This window comes from Pristis pectinata, chromosome 4 (genome assembly GCF_009764475.1).
Source record: "Pristis pectinata isolate sPriPec2 chromosome 4, sPriPec2.1.pri, whole genome shotgun sequence".
Lineage (NCBI taxonomy): Eukaryota > Metazoa > Chordata > Chondrichthyes > Rhinopristiformes > Pristidae > Pristis > Pristis pectinata.
Window position 1 is genome coordinate 23,277,335 of NC_067408.1, and position 22,732 is coordinate 23,300,066.

The 22,732-nt window shown below is 38.7% G+C and overlaps 1 protein-coding gene across 5 annotated transcripts in view; it reads left to right on the top strand.

Moving 5' to 3' along the window:
* Nucleotides 1–22,732, top strand: part of rapgef6 (Rap guanine nucleotide exchange factor (GEF) 6) — a 245,849-nt gene that overhangs the window by 78,599 nt on the left and 144,518 nt on the right. The window contains exon 1 of one of the 5 annotated variants that reach the window (XM_052013256.1): nt 3,296–3,409. The exons of the other annotated variants lie outside the window; for them this stretch is intronic. The gene's annotated coding sequence lies outside the window, so the exon portion shown is untranslated. Of the gene's footprint in view, nt 1–3,295; nt 3,410–22,732 lie in introns of those variants that run through there. 5 annotated transcript variants of the gene reach the window in all.

Below are 22,732 nucleotides of genomic sequence, written 5' to 3' on the forward strand. Positions count from 1 at the left end.
AAATGGTAGAATGGATTCCTCTGGAAAAGATACAGATTTTAGTGACGTGGAAAGGGGCTTGAAGTAAAAGATTAATGGAATTTCAGAATTAAATTGTAATAGAAGTAATTGAAGCATTTTAAATTGACAGATTATGATATGGTAAAGGGATATGAGCTTAATTAATGACTCTGAAAATAAACAAGTTCAGAAGTATATCTATCTGTACTTGAGGGTAGGGATAGAGAGCTAATATATAATAAGCCCCTATGAACTTGCCTCCAAGAACTGCAAGGATCCTGTAGGAAACTTTGTTATGGTGATTTAGACCATTTTTGTTTGTTACTCAGGTCTGTTTGCCCACCAAACCAACTCCCTTCATACAAAGCGCTCTGCTCTCTGAATCTGACTTTGTGACCTTCAGTGAACTATTTTATTTTCTTTCATGTGACTAGACTGACTACTTCTTGTAACCTTATTCACAGTGAACTGCAAACCAAGTGACTTCCCATTCGCCATTTTTTTTCTGGATTTGTCCAAGGATCTACCTTGGACCCTTTCTCTTCCTTTCCATCAAAACCTCTGTGACATTACCTAAAGGTATAGGGTTTGGTTGTTTGTGAATTTCAACAATGTGTCAGTGCAACTTCCATCAGCCCCTCAGCAATAGTAAAAACAGTTTTCTTAAAATATGGTAGTACAACTCAGGAATTAAATCCTTTCTACTCCATGTTAAAATTAAGTATATACAAAATAATCAACCAGGGCAGTTTTTATTGATTGAATGCTCTTAAGTTTGATAGGCCATTGCTTTTTGGGCATCAAAAGATGGAGGGATTGTTATGTGGCACCATGGCTGTACAAATGAAATAGTTTTCTTTAGCTGTGTTTTTTCACTTGTAACATTTAGGTGGTACAAATTGAAAGTCAGTTGCCTTCCCAATAAAGGAGAAAATATCATTTCAAAGTTAAGATTAGATTAGTTTATTGTGATTTATACCAGGGTGCAATGAAATTCCTTGCTTGCTTGCAGCTCAGAGTAAACAACAAACATGGTAACAATAAATTCAAAAATAAATACAACAACAAGTGCAAAAACAATGGAATGGTGCAGAGTGGTAGTGCAAACTGAGGTAATACTGTCTTGTGCCTTTTGGTCTCGAGTTGCATTTCAAGATGATACGAAGTGCCAAAATCACTGAAATTGAAAAGTATAATCCACGATTTTTCCATCTTCTCACTTAAACTTTTTAAAACTAAGATAAGGTGTTTTTGAATAGTTGGCATCTTGGCTTGAATGTTTAATGTTTGACTGATTTTAGGATTTGGACAAATTCAGTGATGTCATGTTCCATTGTTGGTCTCTCTTAATTATTCATTCTTGGATATTGGTGTTGCTTGTTATTGGCAAACAGAACAATTATTGCTCACTCATAGTTTCCTGATTGGCTTGAAGTAGCAATCGATGGAGAATTTTTTTAATGATGGGGAAAGAAAAACCAAAGTATTGTTGAGTCATGATAAACTAATTGCTTCATGATTATTTGTACTGATGCCAGTTTTCTAAATCCAGAATATTTTAAAAGCTGAATTCAAAATTTTAAGCTGTTGTCGTGGCATGTGAACTTTATGAATTATTTGTCTATATTTTAATTGTCATTTGCTGGAGAGGAGAGAGGAAGGTGACTAAGTAAAAACATTTATGTTCTGTATGGAAAAATATTTATTGAAAATGATTCCCATGCAGAGATAATGTCTTGCTCAGGAATGTGACATTGAAGGTATCAACTGCACAAGTTATCAGCAGTGCTGTAGTAACATCAGAATATTTTGACTGCTTCAAATTCACCAAATTATTTTAAGGTAAAATGAGTTAGCACAAACTATTTGTTTATTTTTCTGTCCATGTATTTGGCCTATCTTTTTAAGAGAGTCAAAAATGTCATCTTCAAGTGTGTGTTTGCACAGAGATCAATATATTTTGGAAAATCATGATTTAAATTTTGTGGTAATTAAGAAGTTTAAGAATGGCTAGACTACAATGTTTAAATAATTAATGATAAATGGTATGTTGGTATAGCACTTAAATACAACTTGCACACCAGAAACCATGGGAATATGGACAAGAAACTTTGCATAAATGACAAGTTTGATTTTATTTGCAAGAGCAACAAATGGGGACAACTTAACTTAAAATGTTCACAGGATTATGATATTTCTGGTGTTGATTTCATTAAAAAAAAATGCTTCTCTTCACATTGGAATAAATAGTATTGAATACCTTGTTTCCCCCAATAGAGAGTAGTTCATTTTCAGTGTAGCAGTTCAGAATTATAGTAGCAACATATTATTAATACAAAAATGCACATTAAGCATTTTATAAATTAACATCACAAATTTAATGAACAAAATTAATTTCAGATCACTAACTTTTATGGTGTCTGTCTAAATCCAGTGCGTGAGGGAGGAGAGTCGAGCAACTACACTTGTTAATTCTGCAGACAGTGGCTGATCTGTAGTGCTTTCTGAATTTTTTTTAGCATCTGTTTATTTTTCTGTCAGCATCCTCCCTGTGTGCGACTCGCTGAGTTTGGGTCTTTATTCCTTGTGCTTAATTACCATTTGTTGAAAAAGCAGGGGTTTCTACAAGGCAAGGCATTGATTACTCATTTGGACAACTTAATTTCTCAAGTTTAATATTTTGGTTGGAAAATGTACGTCAATCTCTTTGTGTAATCTAGGCATTGATGGAAAAGAAGAGGTCAGGGGGTGGGTTGGGAGAGAATGGTATCCTGCTTTGGAAAATTTAAATCATGGTCACAGCGTATTTGTCTTCTATGCTGTATTGATAAGCTGCAGCTGCCAGATAGTAGTTGAAGGCTCAAGCTGGTATGCAGGCAAAATTGTCGACTTCAGAGCAATTTAACCATGTTGTTTTTGAACCAACTGAGTCCGTGAGATCATTTTCAGCAGGAAATGCACATGCCTTGCTCCTGGTGAGCAGACAGCCAATTTCAATGCTGCCTTTCACGTTCAGAGAATGGAAGGGGAAAAGCTGTAAAAGAGGAAGCTCAAGTCTGGAAAAGAAATGCAGAGGCAAACTATGCTTCTGGCCTAAAGCAAGTTACTTAGTTGCAAATGAACTTCACTGCAACAGTTTGAAGTGGAATTCTATATTTTGTGAATATTTTTTCCCCAACTATTTTCATTTGGACACCCTATATTAAGCCCAGCAGGATTAAGAGGACGAAATGGAGTTGGAATATAACAGCAATATCTGTTAACCAAGACCCATAGTACAGCCTGGCCTTAGTGAGTTAGCAGTATACTTCTACATTACATGAATGGAAGTAGTTTCTCATGAAAATGGTGCTTTGGACTGGAGTCCACGTTAAGTAAAGAAAATTTACACCAACTCATCCAGTTAATGGTATGTTTTACTTTATCCTTGTTAAGAGTGTTGTGTCTTTTGTAGTTAGAATTTTAATTGGGCAGATTCTTTCAGTAATTATTTTCAGTGTTAAATTTGCTGAAAAAGTTGTTCTGGTTTTGTTAAAATATTACTTAATGGATCCAGTAGTGAGATCAAATTCTTTTCAATGATTGACTGACTGTATTGCTGTGAGGATGTTTAAATTCATTACATTTATTTTTAAGTATTAACCAGCTGTAATTTTTTTTAAAATCAGAGATTGACTTAGATATTAAAAGAATCAAGGGATAAGGGATTAATGAAGGGAAAGTGGTGCTGAGGTAAAAGAACAACCATGATCTTAATGATGGAGCACACACAAGGGACTGAATTGTCTACTCCTTATGTTCTTAATTAGGATTTCTTTTTGAAACCAATACAAATTATATGAAACTGTATTTGCTGCAGGAATTGTACTCAATGGAGTATTGCTCTTATTTGGAACTTGTTTAATGATTCACGTGTGCTTTTAAACATGATATTCAGCAGTTGGGTTTCTTCTTGCTGAATCTAGTGTTCAGTTATAGCTACAAAATTCTGGATAGATTTAGTAAACTGATAAATTGATGAAAATGGTTAAATCAATATCTTGTATACACAACTTGCCAGCAAATGTTAGGAAAGCTGTAATAGAGTTGCTTGAAATGTTGATGCTGTCATCTTAAGACATTTTATCATGAAAGAGTACAGTGAATATTTTTAATCGCAAAAATGTTACTACCTGAATACTTGGCAAAGTAATTAAGCTAGAAAGGATGCAGGAAAGGTTCACGTGTGCAATGTCTGGACTGGAGGGCTTGAATTATAAGGAGAGATTGGATAGGCTGGGACTGTTTTCCCTGGACTGAAAGAGGCTGATGGGGTGACTCCGTAGAGGTTTATAAAATTATGAAGGGCATAAATAGGGTAGATAGTCTTGATCTTCACCCATGGGCTGGGAAGTCTAAAATTAGAGGTCAGAGGTTTAAGGTGAGTAGGAAAACATTTTAAGGGAATCTGAGGGGAAAATTTTTCTCACCGTGTGGTAGGTTATATAGAACAAGCTGCCAGAGGAGGAGTAGAGGCAAGTAAAACATTTAAAAGACATTTAGATATGTTCATGGATAGGAAAGTTTTAGAGGGATATGGACCAAATGCAGGCAAATGGGATTAGTGTAGATAGGCATCTTGGTTGGCATTGACGAATTGGGCTGAAGGGCTTGTTTCTATGCTGTGTAACTCAATCTATAAAAATGAGCCAGCATTTTCACATAGTTGCTCCGCTCCAAGGCTATAAATCGTGCATTTAAACAGGGCTTCTGTTGCACTTCTGGCAAAGTTATGGTACTCTAAAGCAATTGTGGGTCTCTGAGTCTTGGCAATTCATCTTTATACCAACGCTGGCTCTAACATATGTATGAATTATCCACATAACATACAGGGAAACATCACAAAGTGCACTTTATTAATAAAATCTTTCCTGTCAATTAATTTTATAATTCTCAGCATAATATTGTCAAAATGTACTTTCTCACATGATGTTTATTCAAATTGGAAATATTGTTAGGGAACTACTGAAGTAAGGCCAGTAAAATTCCAACAAGAAATTCAAATTTCCAATGAAATGAGAGATGCAACTGTTCTGTGGTTTAAACATTACATTTTCCCCCTAATACGTCAATGTATGAATTCCCCAGATGGAGGGGCTTCCCATGTAATGAGTGGCCTGACTTACAAAAATTCGACTTCACACCAATTCTCCCATACATTTTTAAAGTATTTTTCAAGCCGCTTTTAATAATATAATGTGTGGTACTCATTAATGACTGGATACCTTGTATATTTCATTAGTTTAATTATGGGTACTGTTAGTGATTATTCAATGAAATGGAAGAATCATGCTGAGGGCACGCACGGTAGTGTAGCGGTTAGTGTAACACTATTACAGTGCCAGCGACCCGGGTTCAATTCCAGCCACTGTCTGTAAGGAGTTTGTATGTTCTCCCCATGTCTGCGTGGGTTTCCTCTGGGTCACAAGACAAGGGAGCAGAAGTAGGCCATTTGGCCCATTGAGTCTGCTCCAAAGAAAAGGAAAAAAGAAAAATGAGAAATTGGAGGGGGTGGGGTGGGTGCAAAACAAAACCTAACTCCAATTTCCGGCCTTATCCCCATATCCCTTGATAGCCCGACTATTTAGATAGCTATCTATCTCTTCCTTAAACGCCTCCAATGATCTGGCCTCCACTGCTGTATGTGGCAAGGAATTCCACAAATTCACCACCCTCTGGCTAAAGAAATCTCTCCTCGTCTCTGTTTTAAACCTGTACCCTCTAATTCTAAGATTGTGCTCCGGTTTCCTCCCACATTCTAAAGATGTACGGGTTAGGAAGTTGTGGGCATGCTATGTTGGCGCCGGAAGAGTGGCGACACTTGCGGGCTGCCCCCAGAACATTCTATGCAAAAGATCACTCTGTGTTTCGATGTACCTGTGACTAATAAAGATATCTTATCTCAAGTGTATGTAGAGCGATACAATATGGGTAGCTACAGAAAATGAACATTTGTAACTTGTGAAGAAATTGGCTTCTGGACAGTTTCCAGGAATGGAATCCTTGCATAACCGGTGATTGCCTGTATTCTGATTATGTTAAAGGTGTCAACCATTCTCTTTGCTGCTTTTGTAAAATTCTGGTGCATTTGTAGAGTACTATTTTGAGTTGCAGTGCCTAAATTCAGGCCAAACTCAGGATGAAGGCTCAACTTTATTTTAACTCGAGGGATTTTGACCACCTTGAGTTAAAGGCCAACATTTCGCTTACTATTTACTGATATGTCAACTTGGAAAATATGAAATTGAAGAGTTACTTCTTGGGTTGCAAACAATACCAGTTAGAAACATTGCATACTTCATTATTTGCATGAACTAGGAACTGCAAAGCAAGGTGAAAATATTTTAAACCACATTAATGAAACAGGCCACCCATTTTGAGGTAACAAAGTATTGAGCAAGTTATGCCACAACTGCTGTAGAACACCATCTAGTGGTTGGCTTTAGAAAAGCATTGATAGAGGTTCAGTATCAAGTTTCAATGATTTTTCTTCTGACTAATCCCAGTTATGATGTTTGGAAGAAGAGATTTGATTTCTACATGTTGAAAATGCTTAGCAGTTTCTGCAGAAGCTAAGTAATTATTATTATCACAAATGGCAGTAAATGAGTATGATCTAATAGTTGTTAAAGAGACATTGTTTCAAAATGACCAAAGTTAAGAATTGAATCATCCCGAGATACTTTTAGAAAAGAGAAGCAAAATAGAAAAGGCCGGATATTTAAGATTGGGATAAAGGAAGTAAAGAGAAAATTTTGGCTTTAAAAAATCAAGAAGTTGAGTCAGTTTGGGTGGAGATGAGAAACAGCAAGGACCAGGAAACATTGGTGGGAGTTGTATATAAACTCCCAAATAATAATTATTGTGTAGAATATAGCATAAATCATGAAATTAGAAGTTCTTGTAACAAGAATAATAGAATAGATAGGGTAAACCAAGTTACCTGTAATAGTTAACGTATGAAGAGGATGAACTGAATTCTTTGTAATAGTTTGGAGGATGAATATTCATGGACTTTTATGATTTTCTCAGTAACTATTATGAAAGCACCAAGGAGGAAAAAGCTATTTTGGGTATTGTATTGTGTACTGAGAGAAGGGTTAATTGAGGCTGTGAACATCAGAGGGCCTTTATGGAACAGTGATCAGAGTATGATAGAATTTTATATCAAGATTGGAAGTAATTTAATTCTAACTGAAATTGGTTTCTCAAATCTGAGGTAAAGCAAGCTACAAAGGCATGAAGTGTGAGTTTGCTCTAATAGATTGGGGAAACTACATTAAAAGGAATGACTATTGATATGAATGGCTGACATCTAAAGAATTACTACAAAGTTTACAAGGAAATATACAAGATTAAAACAAACAAGATAAATATTTCTGCTGGAGCTATCAAGAGAAGTTAATGATAATAGATAAAAGAAAAAAAGCTTATAGTGATGCTGCTAAAAGAGGAGCATCCTGAGGAATGGGAACATTTCAGAATGCAGCAAAGAAGGACCAAGAAATTACAAGGAAGTGGAAAGAGTGAGCAAGAAACAGACTTTCTGTAGATAATGCAAAAAGAACCTATTAGCTAAACTTAATTTTGGGTCCCTTACAGACTGAGACAAGCAAAATTATATTGAGGAATAAGGAAATGGTAGAGAAATTGAGCAAAATATTTCATCTACATTTTTGGAAGAAGGCACAGAAAATCTCCTAGAAATAATGGTTATCTGCAAGTTTTTAGAATGAACAAGGAACAAAGAAAATGGAGTATCAAAGAAGTTAATGGGACTGAAAGACAAAACCCTAGGATCTGATGATTTGCATCCTTTTTGAAGGAGGTGACTATAGAAATGCACACAGTAATTATCTTTCAAAAATCCACAAGTCCTCGAAGGTTTACACAGATTGGAAGGTAACAAATATAATAAAAGGAGGAAGAAGAAAAAAAGTAGAGAACAGAGACCAGTTAGCTGGTCTTGAGTGGTAAGGAAAATGCTGGAATCTATTATTAATGAAGGAATAGGATAATTGAACGACATTGGGATTGGGAAGTATCAGTATGGATTTATGAAAATGAAATCAAGTTTGATAATTCCATTAAAGGATTTTTTTAAGGTTGTAACTAGTAGATTAGAGCAAACCACTTGAAATAGAGCATTTGGACTTCCAGAAGGATATTGACAAGGTTCTGCATGAAGTTATTTTCCTCAAAACTGTGCACACTAAATTTGTTTAAAGTACTGATATGGTTTGACAATTGGATAATGTTCAGAGTAAGAATGTACTTGTAATTTTCTGATTCGGAGATTTTGATTAGGGTGCTGCAGGGATCGGTGTTGGGGCTTGAACTTCCCAATCATCATCGATGACTTGGCCGAGGACACCAAGTGCACATATCCAAGTTGATATAAAGCCTGGTAGCAGTGAGAGCTGTGAGAATGATGCACAAACAGTCTAGGGGACATTGGCACTTTAAGTGAATGGACAAGGAGATGGTAGGTAGAATATTATAAGATCATAAGACATAGGAGCAGAATTAGGCCATTCGGCCCTTTGAGTCTGCTCTGCTATTTGATCATGGCTGATTTATTTTTTTCCTCTCAACCCCATTCTCCTGCTTTTTGCCCCATAACCTTTGATGCCCTTACTAATCAAGAACCTATCAATCTCCGCTTTAAATATACCCAATGACTTGGCCTCCACAGCCATCTGTGGCAATGAATTCCACAGAGTCACCACCCTCTGGCTAAAGAAATTCATCCTCATCTCTGTTCTAAAGGGACATCCTTCTATTCAGAGGCTGTGCCCTCTGGTCCTAGACTCTCCCACAACTGGAAACCATCCTCTCCATGTCCACTCTATCCCAGGCCTTTCAATATTCAGTAGGTTTCAATGAGAACCCCCCCCCCCCCCCCAATTCTTCTAAACTCCAATGAGTATAAGCCCAGAGCCGTCAAATGCCCCTCATAAGTTAACCCTTCCATTCCCAGGATCATTCTCTTAAACCTCCTCTGGACCCTCTCCAATGCCAGCACATCCTTCCGTAGATATGGGGCCCAAAACTGCTCACGATACTCCAAATGTGGTCTGACCAACGTCTTTATAAAGCCTCAGCATTTACATCCTTGCTTTTATATTCTAGTCTTTTTGAAATGAATGATAACATTGCGTTTGCCTTCCTTACTACCGACTCAGTCTGCATTTGTTCCTCATTATACAGAACAATGTGAGGTTATCCATTTGGGTAGACAAAATAGAAAAGCAGAGTTCAAATTTTTCAAATTCTTTTTATATTCATTTCACTGCTATATGTGGTCCTTAATAGGAGATTGGATCCAAACATCATCTTGTATAGCATACCTTGCTTCCTACTTTTCCAGGACCCTAGTGGACCTAAAGAAGAATGCCCAAATTCACACACACTGTCAAATTAATATCATATTCATTATGGCCCTCATTAGTTACTGCCTTTAAGCATCTTATGTAGAGGTTTCAATACGTGGGATCTGTGCTCGATGGCTTCAATACTTAGTCGTGGCTATTAACTGTGACTATTTGGACTGCATTGCCTTTGTTTGCAATGCTTTTAAATAATAAACAAACCTATTGCACCAAGAGTCACTGCTTTTTTTCCCCCAAAAAAAGTCATTTTCAAGGAAGAGCTATTTACAACTCGTCTTAGTTCTACAACATGTCTTTGGGCAATTACGTAACCATTAACAGAAACACCAGGACATGTATGAATTGCATATTAGCTGCACAACACTCGACTTGATCAAGATTCCTGTCTTACCCTAAGTGTTATAGTTTTAGAACTATGCAGTTAAAGTGGAGTTTATCCATTTCTGCAAACTCTGCTAACTGAAGTACCTGGTACAAAAATGTGTCAAAGGTCACAGAACATGATGGACTTAGTTCTTTAAGGTTCACAAACTTGGTATGTGAAAGATAGCTGGGAACACAAGGGTTAACGACTGGCAGTGTAAGGGTTAATAGTATGCTTTTTAGTATGGTTCTCACTATGAAAGGATTCTTAAGGTAAAGAATGATCTCATTATGGTGTGATTTAATTATGTCTAGTTTTAATATTAAATAGTATATTAAATAGTAAAAATTATATTAAATAGTAAAAAGCAGTACACCACGCTGCTTCTACCTTTTTTGTTATCTAACAAAGTAATGAATTGGTCCAAACCATCAACAGTTTACACAAATAAAATTTAACTTTGTGTATGTTCACGCAGTGCATTCAGTCTCTACATCTTCTGAGCTGTACTTAACATTGCTGAACAACCTGCTCCAGGGTGGATCATATGTACGCTTCAGCTTGCATTCTGTTCTGTATATTAGTTTCAATGACATCTGTATTCATTCTTCTGAACTCTATTTGTGGATTGTGTGCAATTGGGACCCGAGCACTGATTCTTGTAGTATCCCATTAGTTACAGCTTGTCAACCTGAAACAGATCTGTTTATTCCAAATCTTTGCTTTGTCTGTTTAAACCATTTCTTAGTCCATGCCAGTATATTACCCACAGTTTCATGTACTCTAACCTTGCTGTCAAACCTCCTGTGTGGGACCTTATTGAAAGCCTTCTGAAAATCCAGTACTCCATATGCACTGGAATCCCCTGATCTATTCTACTAATCACACCCTCATAGAATTCCAGCAGAATAGTCAAACATAGTTTCACAAGTCCATGCTAATTCTGTTTAGTCCTAATATTTTCAAGCTGAACTTGCATTCCAGCAATTTTCTTGCTACAGACACTGGGCCCAAGGTTCTCTGCTATTTCTGGCAGGTTTTTTTGTCGTCCTCCATTTCCTTATTCCGCATTCTCTATTCTCCTGTCTCAGAATATAAGGAACCCACATTTTTACACACCCATAGAATGCCTTGTGATCCATTTTGGTTTCTTGCTTTTTAAAAATCTGTTTCTTGACCATCTGCAGAGTTCTAAAATGCTCCCAGTCTTCAAGCCTGCTGCTATCTCTGACAACATTATATGTCTCTTCAGTAAATGAAAATTTAAAAATTGCATATGCTGAAAATCTGAAATAAATTCAATGTTGAAAGCACTCAGCAGCATATGTGGGAAGAAAAACAGTTAACAAAATATGTTGAAGGTGAAGAGACTCCATTTAGCTTGCTCCAAACTGATTCTAATTACCCATAGTTTCTCACCACTATGCCGATCTTACCTCTTAATAAAGCAGCACCCATCTTGTTTTTCTTTTTGCATATCCTTGCTAAATGTTGAATATCCTTGCAACAACATTTCCATAATGGAATTTAGATCACCAGATTATTGGTTTATTATTGTCAAACAGTGCATTGATGTAGTACAGGGTAAAAACAATAACGTAACACAGAGTAAAGTGTCACAGCTACAGGGAAGTGCATTGCAGGTAGACTATAAGGTGCAAGGTCATAACAAGGTAAATTGTGAGGTCAAGAGTCCATCTCATAGTATAGGAGAACAGTTCAATAGTCTTATCACAGTGGGATAGAAGTTGTCCTTGAGCCTGGTGGTACGTGCCCTCAGGCTCCTGTATCTTCTGCCTGATGGGAGAGGGGAGAAGAGAAGAGAGAATGACCCAGGTCTTTAATTATGCTGGCTGCTTCACCAAAGCAGCGAGGGGTAGAGACAGAGTCCTCTGAGGAGAGGCTGGTTTCCATGATGTGCTGGGCTTTGTCCACAACTCTGCAGTTTCTTGCGGACCCGGGCAGAGCAGTTGCCATACCAAGCTGTGCTGCATCCAGATAGGGATACTTTCTATGGTGCATCGATAAAAGTTGGTGAGTGTCAAAGGGGAAATATCAAATTTCTTTAGCCTCCTGAGGAAGTAGAGGTACTGGTGAGCTTTCTTGGCTGTGGTGTCTATGTGGTTGGATCAGGATAGGCTATTGGTGATGTTCACTCCAAGGAACTTGAAGCTGTCAACCCTCTTGACCTCAGCACCATTGATATAGACAGGTGCACGTACACTGCCCCCTTTCGTGAAGTCAATGACCAGCTCTTTTGTTTTGCTGACATTGAGGGAAAGGTTGTTGTCATGACACCATGTCACTAAGATCTCTATCTCCTTCCTGTACTCCAACTCAATGTTATTTGAGATATAGCCTACTATGGTGGTATCACCTGCAAACTTGTAGATGGAATGCGAGCAGAATCTGGCCACACAGTCATGAGTGTATAGGGAGTAAATGGCTGAGGACGCAGCCTTGTGGGACACCAGTGTTGAAAATAATCGTGCTGGAGGTGTTGTTGCCTATCCTCACTGATTGTGGTCTGTTGGTCAAAAAGTCAAGGATCCAGTTGCAGAGGGAGGTGTTGAGTCCCAGGTCTCAGAGTTTGGTGATGAGTTTGCTTGGAATTATAGTATTGAAGGCAGAGCTGTAGTCAATAAACAATAGTCTAACGTAGGTGTCTTTACTGTCCAGATGCTCCAGAGCTGAGTGTAGGGCCGGGTAGATGGCATCCACTGTAGACCTGTTTTGGCATTAGGCGAATTGCAGTGGATCGAGGTTTTCCGGGAGGCTGGAGTTAATGCATACCATGACCAGGCTCTCGAAGCACTTCATGATGGTGGATGTCAGAGCTACTGGTCAGTAATCATTAAGGCATGTTACCTTGTTTTTCTTCAGTACTGGGATGATAACGGTCTTCTTAAAACAAGTAGGAACCTCAGATTGAAGCAGGGAGAGGTTAAATATGTCTGCAAGTACCTCTGCCAGCTGATCAGCACAATATCTGAGCACACTGCCAGGGACACCTTCCGGGCCAGATGCTTTTGTCATGTTCACTCTCCGGAAGACTAATTTACGTCCTCAGTGACCACGAGTTCAGTTACATTGGAGGCTGTCAGGGTGGGTAGTGACAATCCACTCCCCGTCTGTTCAAAACATGCATAGAATTCGTTAAGCTCATCAGGAAGGGATGCTCTGTTGTTGGCTATGCTGCTCAACTTCGTTTTGTAGCTCTTTATAGCATGTAAACCCTGCCACAACTGACAGCTGGTCTGGCACTCTATTTTGAACTGGTATTACCTCTTGGCATTCCTGATAGCTTTACGGAGGTCGAATCTCAATTTCTTATAAAGGTCAGGATCACCTGATTGGAATTAGGCAGTCCTCTACTTCAGTAAGGAGTGGATCTCCCAGTTCATCTATGGTTTCTGGTTTGGGAACACCTAGATTGTCCTCTTTGGTACACAATTCTCAACACACTTGCTGATAAAGTCTGTGATGGTGACATATTCATCAAGGCTGGCAGCTGAGTATTTGAACATGGACCAAAGCAGTGGTCCAAGAACATGGACCAAGCACTGACTCAAAGCAATCTGGTAGAAGCTCATCTATTTCCTTAGACCAGAACTGCACAACTCTCTGTACTGGATCCTCCCATTTCAGTTTCTGTTCGTATGCAGGGAGGAGGAGCATAGCCTGGTGGTCTGATTTAGAAGATTGAGTTGACTGATATTCTAGGAGTTCACGTAGATGACTCCTGCCTTGATAAGCATCTCCTTCAAATATCACCCATGAGCCTGAATGGGCAGGCAGTCACTGGGTGTGATGGTCGGGATAGCTGCTGCCCATAGTTTGAAACCTGGTAGCAATGGTTGTCTTTTAGGCAACGGTAGCATTACTTATTTGAATTTTTCATTCCCAAATATAAATTGCTTCCATGTTTCAAATAATTTCAGGAGGGTTTCACTAATCTTTATGCCGAAGCTTTATAACAACAAATTCTTTGGCACTTACTAAAATGGACTTTTATTTAAATGTTTGGATTGTAATATTGACTATCTATTATATGGTTGGAGATCTTGGAATAATGGAATTTGACGTATAAAGCTAGGTGTTCATCGTTTCCATTGGTCTCTTAAGTGTTAGGTTAACGCAGTTCATTACATACGATACACCCTGTCAAATCATAAGCTTTTATGTTGGATTGTGAAAGTGATTCCCTGGATCTCATGCTCTCCATTTCACACCACTCCCAAATCTCTTGTTCTCTGTTCTCGCCATTCGTAGAACTCACGCTATCCCAAAGACATTTGGTACCCTACACTTTCTTAATAATTCTGATTACAGGGTAAACTACTCCTATTTTGCAGCCGTTTTGCAAGTTGAGTTATGCTCTCATGTTGAGTATAATTGGTTCCTTTGAAATATTTTGTTTTACGAATTAAATTTCAAAATATATTTGAATATCTGCATATAATGTGATTGAGTTCATAACTAAAATTTTGCCAAATCTTCAGGAACTGATCTCAACAATATTACTGTCAGATGAAGTTGAGACAGAGGCCATGATGTGTCCTTCTCTCCTGTAGCACTTCCACAGAAAAGAAGAATAGTCATCTGAATGATAGCGTGACTTCCAGTTACATAGTACCTTTCACGTAGTCAAATGACCAATGATACTTCATAGGAACATATCAAATAAAACCACACTGAAATTAAATGGATATGCAGGAGAGACAAATGAAAACTTGATCAAGAAGCTTTATTTTTTAAGGAGGATTGTAAAGGAGAAGGGGGAGAGAGAGGGCAGAGAGGTTCAGACCCCAAGTAACTCATTTTTTGACCTGTACATTGTAACCCCAGAGTTAACATTGAATTCATCAGTTTCAGATAACCAGCCTTTCAAGTTTCTACTGGATATAGCCTGTTTTGATGAAGAATCATCAACCTAAAAGGTTGATTCTGTTTTTCTCCCTCAACAAATGCTGCCTAACTGCTGAGTATTTCTAGTATTCTCTGTTTATAGTTCAGATTTCCAGCATCCCTGTTGTTTTCTTTCTCATAGTTCCAGCACTTTTTATTCTTATCCTCTTTTCTGCATTCAAGCAGCTCCCTCTACATCAGTTCTAGGCAGAAGAGCTGTGAATAACAAACCTTCACCACTTTCACAGCCAGCTCTACCACCACTTGTCATTCTTTCTCTGTTATCACAGATGTTCCCTTTGTTCTCTCCTTGCTTCTGCCTCTCTGCAGTTTAAAATGTTTAATTTCTGACTTTTCCCAGTTCTGATGAACAGTTGTCAGCCTGTTTTGTTTTTCTCCACAGATGATGCCAGACCTACTGAGTGTTTCATACGTTTTTAAGTGATTTTTAAATTGCGTATGGGCAAGAGGCCAGAATCGAAGGAGTGCAGAGATTGAGATTTATAGAGAAGGAAGAACAATATAAACTTTTTCCATGGGGGGAAAGAAAAGACTGATTCATTGCTCTTAAGCGTTGTACTGCACCTTTGGCCAGCCAGTTAGTGTTCTTTCTGGAAAAGGTTTGCTGATTATCGTGCCAGCTCTCAGAATTTTTATTAAATATGTATTTTAACATGTTTGTTTTGTGGATAAGTTAGTTATTATAATGTTTTATTTATTTGTTCATTGCTTCATATTGAAGGAGGGCCTTGATAGGAATTTTTTAAAAAATCATTCTTTGAAGGCTCATACGAAGAAATCCGTCTTTTGCTTGTGTATTGGCCTCTCATCTGTGGAAAATTTGCTCTTCGGGCTTGTTTCTGCATGTTGTAACAAGAGCACCTAAATGAAAATGGCTTGATATCAGTAGTCTCAGCAAGGTGACTTGTGCAAAAAAAACTGCTGTAAATCTAGAAATGTAATTCACTGTCTGCAACTGTCAATTCTGCTCACTGTTTTCAATCATTTTTAGTGATTGAGTAAACTTCCTGCAGCTATCCAAAACATGTAGACCTTTGAAATTATTTGTGAACTTTTGTTCTGTTTGAGAGAGCTTATGTATAAATGGTAGATTCTTTAGACTCTTGAAATTTAGGCTCTTGTGTTAGTGTAACATAAAGTGGTAAATATTGGTTAACTGCAGTTGAATATGGTGGTATTTCATCCAGCCACTAGGTGGTGGTTAGTCCAGAAAGTAGCGTTGTGGTTCACCCACAGTGAGAAACTTGTCCTCTGTTTTGTAATTAGAGCTAGCTTTGCATTTATGATTGTGTTCTTATATTAAGATGGAAAACTAAAATATTCAACAAACTTACAAAAGTTGTATTTGCAGATTCAATTACATCCAATTTTTAAATTTTTACAGCAGAATATATTTGTGAAATAGCAAATTATTGCTTCAGCAAATAAGCCATTTACCTATTATTCATCTTCTCAACCACATCTTTGTTTTTTGGATGATCCATTGTCTAATATCAATGTTGATATCCTCACCACTTCATAAGCTAACTCCCCATTGCTGGATGTAGTTTTAATGCGAATAGTGATCGGAATTGTGGATATGATGGTTCTGATGCATGTGAACTTTTACTTTTGATCAAGGCAAAACAGTTTTTAAACATTTTGTTTGTTCTGTAATCTGTGTCCGTCTCCCCTGCACCACCATTAAACTGAATAGAGACTGTGTCAAGTCTAACCTGATGAGTCCATTTTTGGACCATGGGTGATAAATTACTCGCGAACTATTCTCGAAATTCAGAACTACCCTATTTGCACATGGGGAAACTCCTAGCAATTTTGAAGTCATTGTGTGCAGAAAGTTAGCTTGAGTCACTTTTAGTAATGTTGTTGCTGGGCTTGATTTGACAGGTTGTTACCAATCATTTGCGTTATGGCCAGGAGTAGTGTTCTCACTATGTCAGCCCTTATTGTAGTTCTTAAAAATTATTTTGGGATGTCAGCATATCTGGAAAGACTAGCATTAATTGCCAACCCTCACTGCTCTTTGAAAGGTGCTGATGGCAAGCTTATGACTTGAACTACTGTAATCCTTCTGGTGTGGGTTTACCTACAAACATGGTACATATTTTGTACCATGTTGGGTTGGGAGCCCCAAGATTTTTAAGCCAGCACTAAGATAGGAATGGCAATATAATTACATGTTGGGATTGTGTACCTCCGGGAAGGAACCCTGCAGTTGGGGTTGGTGGTTCACATTTGCAATTAAATTGCAAAGCTCCTTTAGAGTGAAAATGATTGTTAATGGGGGGAAAATAGGTTGATAGCAACTTGCCAGTTTTACAACACTAAAACTAATGGAAAGAGGTCAGTTGTGCTATGAAACAATTTGCTACTTGTATTTATTTTCAGCTAGTTTAGTGATACAAGCTTTCACTGATTTCATACCTGTTTGCAGTTCTGAATATGTTCCATGTTTGCATATTTCTGCTGTTCATGCAAACTGGCTCACCTGTTGTACACGTCGGCGAATAAATTGTTGAGTGCTTTGGATGTCTTACATGATGAAATCTCACTATTTAACAATTAGCTATTTTGTACGTATCTTTTCTAAGATCATGTAGTCACCTTGAATATGCTTTGTGAAGTACGAATATCTTTAACATGTTGTAGACTCAATGGCTATATTTTAAATAAGCCAGCTAGGCACAAGTAGACAATTTATACACCATGCTAAGAAAATCAATGTCTAGAAAGGGCACATAGCCTGAGATCACTTTTTCTGTAGTGATTTAATTGACTTTAGGTGTTGCTATAGTAACAAGTGAAGAAGAGCTTCAGTATTACTGTGTGATGAAAGGCAAAAAGCCAATAACAGAAATATAAAGACCTCCTGACCCATTGAGCCTCAATTTCTGAAGCAATCTGCTCTTTACAATCCAATACTTATTTTCTATTCCATATGTAATAGCTTAAATTTACAACAGATTCTAAATTCAATATGGAGTCTACTCTTCTATTCTTCCACTCTTAATTCCTAACCCATGATATGATTGGAACTGGCTAATTGTGGAAGTAAAATAAACTGAGCAGAATGGAATTGAAACGTCACTATTACTAGGTCAGTCCTATTGAGTTATGCACAAGATTTGTCCACATCTGCAGAATCTCTTGTGTCTCCATTCTGCTGCTACATTGTGAAGTCTCTTCAAGGTATGCATCTTGTGCTCCACCCCTTCCCCCGACCTTTTTATTCTGGCTTCTGCCCTCTTCCTTTCCAGTCTTGATGAAGGGTCTCGACCTGAAACGTCAACAGTTTATTTCCCTCCCTAGATGCTGCCTGACCTGCTGAGTTCCTCCAGTATTTTGTGTGTGTTGCTGCAAATGTACTTCAGTTGGGTTTGATGCCAAAGGGGATAGCAAGGCATCAGTTTAGATAGATTTTGAACTAATATAGTGGAGAATTTGATCGTTAGATTTATCAGTTCCCATAAAACAAGCAGTTGGGCCAGGAGAACAATGTCGCCATTGGAATATGGAATTTGGTGCGCTTCCTGTTTTAAGACAATAAGACCGTTTGTCTTCATGCTCTGCCATTCAATAATGCCATAGATGATTTAACTTTCCTTAACTCCACTCGCCTGCCACATCTCCACAACACTTGATTTCACTCCTGATTAAAAATCTATTTCAACTTTGAATATATTCAAAGATTCGTGCTGTACAGCCTTCAGGGGCAAGGAATTCCAAAGACTCTGAACCCTTTGAGAGAAAAAATTGTTCCTCATCTCAGTCTTAAAAGGTACCCCCTTATTCTGAGACTATTCCCTTTGGTCCTAGACTCTCCTATGAAGGGAAACAATCTTGAAGCATTTATCCTGTGAGTCCTGTGATTCCTAATCTTCCATGTTTCATAGAGTAGTGGAGTTGTACAGCACAGAAATGGGCCCCTTGGCTCAACTTGTCCATGCTGACCAAGTTGCCTACCCTAGCTACTCCCACATCCCTCTAAATCTTTCCTATCCATGTACCTTTCTAAATGTCTTTTAAATGTCGCATTGTACCCATCTCTACTATGTCCCATGGTAGCATGTTTGATTTACACACCACTGTCTGTGTGGGGAAAATGTTGCCCCTTGGGTCTACTTTCAATCTTTCCCCTTTCACCTTAAATCTATGCCCTCTAGTTTTAGACTCCTTTACCCTGGGGAAAAGGATGACCATTCACTTCTTCTGTGCCTCCCATGATTTTATTTACCTCTGTAAAGACACCCCTCAGCCTCCTATGCTCCAGGGAGAACAGTCCTAGCCTATTGATTCTCTCCTTATAACTCAAGCTGTCTAGTCCTGGTAACATCCTTGTGAACCTTTTCTGCACCCTTTCTAGCTTGAGGATATCCTCCCAATAGCTAGTTGACCAGAACTGCACACTATATTCCAAGTGCAGTCTCACCAATGCCTTGCACAGGTGTAACATGACATCCCAACTCTTGTACTCAATGCCATGACTGATAAAGGCAAATGTGCCAAGCACCTTCACCACCTTGTCTACTTGTGTCACCACTTTTATGGAACCTATGTGCTTGTATCCCAAATTCTCTTTGTTCAATAACACTCTCCAGGGCCCTGCCATTTACTGTGCAATTCCTGCCCTAGCTTTACCTGACCAAAATGCAACACTTTGAACCTGCCAGAGTGCATTTCCATCTGCCATTCCTTGACTCATTTTCCCAATTGATCTAATTCTGTTGTGTTCTTAGATAACCACCTTCACTGTCCACCATACCACTAATTTTGGTGTCATCACAAACTTGCTAAGCATGCCAACTATATTCTCATCCAAATCATTAGTATAGATGACAAACAACAGTGGACCCAACACCGATCCCTGTGACACAGCATTGGTCACAGGCCTTCAATCTGAAAAACAGCCCTTCATTACCACCCTCTGACTCCTACCACCAAGCCAATTTTATATCCAATTGGCTACCTTGCTCTGGATCCCATGTGATCTAACCGTCCTCACCAGCCTACCAAATGCAGGACCTCGTTAGAGGCCTGTTTAAAGTTCATGTGGACAACACCTACCACCTTGCCCTCTTCAACTCTCTTGGCTACCTCCTCAATAAAAAAAACTCAGTCAAATTTATGAGAGACAGTTTCCCTCACACAAAACCATGCTGACTATCTCTAACCATTGCTTGCTGTTCCAAATGCAGGGAGGTCGTCCCTCAGATCCCCTCTAGTAACTTTCCCATCACTGATGTTAGGCTCATTGGCCTTTAATTCCCTGGTTTGTCCTTGTTGTGCCTTTATTTAAGAAGGGCTACATTAGCCACTCTCCAGTCTTGCGGTACCTCACTCATGGCTAATGATGATTAAACAAAAATCTGTCAGGGCCCCAGCAATTTCTTCCCTATTTTCCCACAATGTCAGCTTGGTCAGCTCCTGGGAATTTATCCACCTGCATGTGCTTTAAGGCCACCAATACCTCATCTTTTGTAATGAGATGCTTCAAGACATTGCTATTCTCTTTCCTGAATTCCCTAGCTTCCATGACCTTCTCCATGGTAAATACAGATGAGAAATATTCATTTAACACTTTGCCCATCTCCTGTGGCTCCACACATGGATAACTGCATTGATCTTTGAGGGGACCTGTTCTCTCCCTAGTTACCTTTTTGTTCTTAATATACATATAGAATCTCTTGGGATTCTCCTTTACCTTGTCTGCCAAAGCTATCTCATTGTCCTCCTTTTAGCCCTCCTGAGGTCCCTCTTAAGTGTACTTCTGTATCCTTTAAACTCCTGAAGGAATTTTCTTGATCCCAGCTGTCGATACCTGATATTTGCCTCCTATTCCCTGACCAGAGCCTCAATATCCCTCATCAACCAGATTTCCTAATCCTGCCAGCCTTGCCCTTTGCTCTAACAGGATATGCTGGCATTGAATTCTCCCTATCTCACTTCGTGTCCCACTTGCCAGATGTCCCTTTACCTGCAAACAGCGTCTCCCAATCAACCTTTGCAAATTCCTGTCTAATGCCATCAAAATTAGCCCTGTCCCAATTTAGGACTTTAACTTGTGGACCAGTTCTATCTTTTTCCATAACTATTTTAAAACTAATCAAATATGGTCACTGGTCCCAAAGTGTTCCTTTAGAGACACCTAAGTCACTTGCCCTGCCTCACTTCCTGATAGAAGGTCAAGCGTTGCCCTCTCTCCAGTACGGCCATCTACATATTGCATGAGAAAACTTTCCTGGACACATTTAACAATTTTCACCCCAGCAAAGTCCTTAGCATAATGGCAGTCCCAGTCAGTATTGGGGAAATTAAAATCACCTACATTTACAACCCTATTATTCTTACAACTATCTGTGATTTCCCTACATATTTGTTCCTCTAATTCCCACTCACTATTGGTGGGCTGATAGAACAATCCCATCAAAGTTGTGACCCTCTTATTTCTAAGTTTAGCCTCACAAGATAATCCTCTTAAGTATTGCAGTGATATTTTCAGAGAGGATTGTCCAGTGAGGCTATGTGGGTGCAACCCCATCCCCCTCCCCTTTCTATCTTCCACCTCAGTCACACCTGTAGCATCTGTACGCTGGAACACTGAGCTGCCAATTCTGCTTCAACCATATTTCTGTAATAGCTATAATATCCCAGTCCCATGTACCTATTCATGTTCTGAATTCATCTGCCTTGCCTGTCAGGCTTCTTGCATTAAAATAAATGCAGTCCATGAGATCTTCCTGTCTCTCTGTCTGTACTACCTACTGGACTTGCTTGATTTAATTTTTATATTTGCCACAAATTTATCATCTGCAACCCTACTGCTTTCTGAGTTTCATGTACAAGGACCCTTAAATTCCCTTTTGTTAAAGCTTTCTGCAGTCTTTCTCCATTTAAATAATTTGTTTCCTTCATTCTTCCCTCCAAAGAAAACAACTTCATATTTTCCCATGTTATACTCTATCTGCCAACATTTTGCCCATTCACTTAACCCACCTCTCTGTAAACTGTTTGTATCCTCATATAGCTTGTCTTCTCCCCCACTTTTGTATCAGCTGCAGATTTGGCTTCCTTCCTCTATATCATTAATGTATATCATAACCAGCTGCTACTGCATCCTTAATAATTGCTTCTAGTTTTTTTTTCCAATGAGATGTGTCAAGCTAACTGGCCTAGAGTTACCTGCTTTGTGCCTCGTACTCTTATTGAATAAGGATATCTCATTGGCAGTTTTCCCATCCTTCAGTACCTCTCCAGAATATAAGAATTTTTGGAAGATTGCAACCAATGCATCTGCTATCTTTTTAGCTGTTTCTTTTAGAATCTTACCTCACAAATCATTAGATCAAGGTGGATTATCAGCCTTGAGTCTTATTAATTTGCTTAATTCTTATTCTTCAGTGATGGTATTTAATTCCTCTCCTGTATTTTGTTTAGTAATAGATGGATGTTTGTAGTATCACATGCTACTAAGACTGTTAGGAAACGTATAGAACATTAGAACAGTACAGCACAGTACAGGCCCTTTGGCCCACAATGTTGTGCCAACCTATATAAACCTTGTCCCCATTCAATCTATACCCCTCTTGACTTTACCTCCTATAACCCTCTATTTTTCTTTCATCCATGTGCCTATCTAATAGTCTCTTAAATGACCCTATCGTATCGGCCCTCACCACCACCCCCGGCAGTGCATTCCAGGCACCCACCACTCTCTGTGTAAAGAAAAACCTACTGTTGACATCTCCCCTGAATTTTCCTCCAGGCACCTTAAACAGGTGATCTCTAGTATTGGCCATTGCCAACTTGGGGGAAAAGATGTTGGCTGTCCACTCTGTCTGTTCCTCTCATAATCTTATATACCTCTATCAAGTGTCCTCTCAATCTCCATTGCTCTAAAGAGAAAAGCCCTAACTCGCTCAAGCTCTCCTCATTAGACGTGCTCTCCAACCCAGGTAGCATTCTTATAAATCTCCTCTGCACCCTCCAAAGCTTTCACATCCTTCCTATA